This window comes from Mus pahari, chromosome 16, assembly GCF_900095145.1.
Source record: "Mus pahari chromosome 16, PAHARI_EIJ_v1.1, whole genome shotgun sequence".
NCBI lineage: Eukaryota > Metazoa > Chordata > Mammalia > Rodentia > Muridae > Mus > Mus pahari.
The window spans coordinates 18,474,525-18,479,874 of record NC_034605.1 but is presented as its reverse complement, the minus strand read 5'-3'; positions in this window follow the sequence as shown (position 1 = coordinate 18,479,874).

The window sequence follows — 5,350 nt, the reverse complement described above, 5'->3', positions numbered from 1 at the left end:
GATGTTCACAGTCAGCTACTGGATGGAACACAGGGTCCCCAGTGTAGGAGCTAGAGAAAGGAGCTGAAGGAGTCTGCAACCCTATAGGTGGAACAACAATATGAACTAACCAGTACCCCCAGAGCTCGCATCTCTAGCTGCATATGTAGCAGAAGATGGCCTATTCAGTCATCATTGGGGAGAGAGTCCCCTTGGTCTTGCAAACTAGATATGCTCCAGTACAGGGCAATGACAGGGCCATGAAGTGGGAGTGGGTGGGTAGGGGAGCAGGGGTGGGGGGAGGGTATAGGGAACTCTCATAATAGCATTTGAAATGTAAATAAAGAAAATTGTATGTAATAAAATAATAATAATACGGTCCACAGAATCAACCAACCGGCACTCATTGGAACTCACAGAGTTCTGAGAGGCTATAAGTGCCTGACCTAGGTCCTCTACATATATGTTATGGCTGGGTAACTTCATCTTCTTATAGGATTCCTAACAGTGGAGCAGAGGCTGTCCCTGGCTCTTTTGCCTATTTGTGTGACCCCTTTCCTCCTACTGACGTGCCTTGTCCAGCTTCCATGTGAGGGTTTGTGCTTAGTCTTATTGTAACTTGTTATGCTATGTTTGGTTGATATCCCTGGGTGTTCTGCTCTTTTCTGAAGGGAGGAAGATGGGGATCAATCTGAGGGAGAGAAAAATAAAAAAGAAATTAAAGATATAGAAGAATTGAAAAATAAGACAAAAAATTAGTAAAGAAAAACCAACTCAACTGCAATAAGCTGAAGAAAATAATAAAACGTAGAGCAAAAACCAATGTAGGTAACAGAGAATTAACAAAATTCAAAGTTGGTTCTTGAAAAAAGTCCACAAGTGCTACATCTCTGTTTAAATTAGGAATGAATGAAATATTATTAATCTTAAAGACATAATACTGGCTACTGAAGAACACTATGAAAGATTGTATGCTAATGAATTAAATGCATTGTATAAAATAGACCAAATTAGAGAAGGATATGAACTGCCAAAATTGATACAAATAAATGGAAACTGTATAAATATAATAAATAACAAAACAGATCAATACTTAATAGATCAAGAAAGATAGTTTGACTGGTAAGTCATATTACATCTAAAGGACAATTAGCATTGTTTCTTCACAAGTATCTCACCCATAGAAATAAATGAAAAAGTAGGCAAAAAGTCTTCATGTCTCTGACGTATAAGGGATAAAAGCAGGATCCTTTGGCATGCCATACAAGCACATTATCTCTCTAGCCCTCATTATTTCAATTTAATAGTGTACTGGATTTTACAGCCTGTCCAATCAAGGAAATATAATATAATATAATATAATATAATATAATATAATATAATATAATATAATATATATGTAAAGGGAGAAAAATTGATCCATTTCCATATAACACAATCTTATATAAAGAAAACCTCAAAAAAATAAAAAAATTAATGCTAGAGCTAGCTAATAAAGGTATTGACTAAAGTTTCAGAATACATTGCTAATATATGAGAGAGAGAGGCAGACAAACTTGCATTCTTAAACAGTAGCAATGAAAAATAATCCGTAAAAGTTATTGGTAACTATCCAATTTATAGTTACATCAAAAGGATAAAATACTTATGAATAAAATGATACACAAATAACACTCTGAAAACTACAAAATGTCATTCAAGAAATGAAAGAAACTCTATAGAAATGGAAAAATACCAGTTCAGGGGTCAAAAGACTTAATAGTGTTAAAAAGTGAAAAACAGGTTCAATGCAAAAAAAGAAAAGAAAGAAAGAAAGAAAGAAAGAAAGAAAGAAAGAAAGAAAGAAAGAAAGAAAGAAAGAAAGAAAGAAACAAAGAAACAAAGAAACAAAGAAACAAAGAAACAAAGAAACAAAGAAACAAAGAAACAAAGAAACAAAGAAACAAAGAAAGCTATTGTTATCACAAAGGTATGTGTGCCAGTAGTACACTGTAGTTGTTCAGTTATCATACCACATTGGTCATTGCTATAGTTCATAGGCATCATATATAGGGCTATTGATAGGGCTATTAGCTGCTTCCAACCTTTGTAAGGTTACATGGAATCTTCTGGTACCATGAAATGTCTACATGGAGGAAGCATTCAGGTCAGTTCTAGCTTAGGAGTCTCTGAGTCCTATGTCTGAAGTCAATGGTATCTTCAGCAATAAGCACTTACTTTCTACCTCTAGGGTACAACTCAACAGCATAATAACATAATAACAGCATAACAGTTATAATATGTAAAACATTGGGAGTCCCTTCATGTTGGGACTTTTGTTAGATGACCTTTGACTCTTGAAAGTAGATTATCGGTCAAGATGAGAAATTTTCATTCAAACTGTATATGTATGTCTTTCCTTATGATATTATTATTTTATGCTATTATTGTTCTACAACTTGAAATCTACAATGGTGATACTGCAATAAGTTCTTCTATTATTTAGAATTGTTTTAGCTGTCCTGAGTATTTTGTGTTTTCATATAAAGATGAAGATTGTTTTTTTTTTTAATTTCTGTGAAGAATTGGATTAGAATTTTGATGGGGATTACGTTGAATCTGTGGATTGCTTTTGGTAGAATCACTGTTTTCATAATATTAATCCTACTGGTTCTACAGTATGCAAGAGCCTTCTTTAATCCCATAAAAAAATTTATAGAACTCTATCACTTCCTTGGTTGCATTATCACAATCTATATTTGAGACTATTTTTAAAGATACTGCTTCCTTTATTTCTTTCTCAGTATGTTTGTCATTTGTTTATAGCAAATTAATTTTGTGTCCATCTACTTATTTTCAAAGTGTTTATCAGCTGTAGATGTTTCCTGGTAGAGTCTTTCGGTCTCCTAATTATAAAAGTATACACAAAAATACTTTCATTTCTTCCTTTTCTAGTTATAATCTCTTGGTTTCCTTCAGTTTTTCTTATTGCTCTGGCTATATAGTTCAAGCACTATATTGAACAGGTATGAAGAGAATGTACATCCTTGTGTTATTCCTGATTTTAGTGGAAATTCTTTTCATTTCTCTCCATTTAGGTTGACATTGGCTATGTGCTGGCAGTAACTTGCCTATATCACGTTGAAGAATATCCATTGTATTCCTGATGTCTCTAGAACTTTTATAATGAAAGAATGTTGGATTTTGCCAATGTTCTTTTCTGCATCTGATGAGATGATTATGTGATTTTTTTTTTCATTTCAGTCTGTTTATGTGATATGTCTCATTTATTGCCTTATGTATGTTGAACTATCCCTGCATCTCTGGGATGAAGCCAACTTGAGCTCCCAAGTGTATCATTAACTTGTTAATATGAGATCTCTCCAATTTATTTAAGTAGGCACTTGATGCTATGAACTTGCCTCTTAGAGCTGTTTTCATTGTGTCTCATAAGCTTGGGTATTTTGTGGCTTAATTTTCTTTCAATTATACAAAGTTTTTAATTTCTTTCTTGATTCAATTTTCATTCAGGGATGAGTTGTTTATTTTCCATGAGCTAGGATACTTTTACTACTTCTGTTGCTGCTGCTGTCTATACAGCTTTAATCCAGGGTAGTCAAATAGTTGTAGGGTGTTATTCCAGTTATTTCATATATGTTGAAACTAGCTTTGTATATTAATACATTATCAGTTTTGAAGAAAATTCCATGAGCTTATGGGAGAAAAGCATATTCTTTTGTGTTCTGGTGATATCTGTTAGATCCATTTCACTTATGATGCTATTTAACTTCAGAAGTTCTGTTTAGTTTTTGTTTGGATAACCTGTCAGTTAGCAAAATAGTGGTGTTAAAGTCACCTACTATCTCTATGGCAAGGTCAATGTGTGACTGTAGCTGTAGTAATGTTACATGTATGCCCTTGAATGTTCTTGTGTTTTGGTGCATAAATGTTTAGAATTGCAATGTCATTTGTGGATTTTTCCTTCATGAGTACATCATATACTTTCCTATCTCTTATGCTTGGATCTTGTTTAAAGTCTGTTTTGTCAGATATTAAAATAACTATACCTGCTCCATTTTTTCTTCATTTTCTTGGAATGCCTTTTTCTATCATTTTACCCTGAGCTGATATATACCGTTGATGACTACATCTTGATGCAGTAGAAAGTTGAATCCTGTTTTCTAATCCAATCTGTTAGTCTTTGTCATGTAATTGGGAAATTGCAAAAACTAATATTGGGAATTATTTATGAGCATTGTTTATTGGTTCCTGTTACTTTATTTTGGTGGTAAGGGGTTTTTGGTTTTTGTTTTGGGGTGTTATTTTGTTTTGGTTTTGGTTTTGATTTGCTTCATTTGCCTCTTTTAATTTACTATTTTAGAATTACTTATGCCTAGTGTCCTCATGTGTAGTGAACCTTCTCTTCAGGCTAAACTTTTCCATCTAATACCTCTGGAAAGGAGAGACAGACATTATCTAGTCATTTTTGTTTGTTTGTTTGTTTGTTTGTTTTGTTTTTATCTTTTATTCATTTTTTATCACACTCCCGATTTTATTCCCCTCCTGGTCCACCCTCTAACTGTTCCACATTCCATACCTCCTTCCCAACCCCTGACTCCATGAGGATGTCCCTACCCACCCACACCTACTCCCCAAGACCTCTAAACTCCCTGGGGCCTCCAGTCTCTTGAGGGTTAGGTGAATCTTCTCTGACTGAACCCAGACCCAGTAGTCCTCTGCTGTATGTGTGTTGGGGGCCTCATATCAGCTGGTGTACGCTGCCTGGTTGGTGGTTCAGTGTTTGAGAGATCTTGGGGGTCAAAGTTAACTGAGACTGCTGGTCCTCCTACAGGTTTGCAATCCTCCTCCACTTGGTTCAGCTTTTCCCTAATTCAGTCACAGGTGGTCAGCAGCTTCTATCCATTGGTTGGTTGCAAACATCTGCATCTGACTCTTCCAGCTGCTTATTGGGTATTTCCGAGGGCAGTCATGATAGGTCCCTTTTTGTGAGTTCTCCATAGCCTCAGTGTCAGGCCTTGGGGCCTCCACTTGAGCTGGATCCCATTTTGGGCTTGTCGCTGGACCTTCCTTTCCTCAGGTTCCTCTCCATTTCCATCCCTGCAGTTCTTTCAGACTGGAAAAATTGTGGGTCAGAGTTTTGACTGTGGGATGACAACCCCATCCTTTACTTGATGCCATGTCTTTCTGATGGAGGTTGGCTCTATAAGTTCCCTCTTGCTACTGTAGGGCATTTCATCTGAAGTTCCTCCCTTTGAGTTCTGAGAGTCTCTCACCTCTCAGGTCTCTGGTACATTCTGGAGGGTCCCCCCAAACTCCTACCTCCTGAGGTTGCCTGTTTTTATTCTTTCTTATTTGGTTTTATGAGTACACT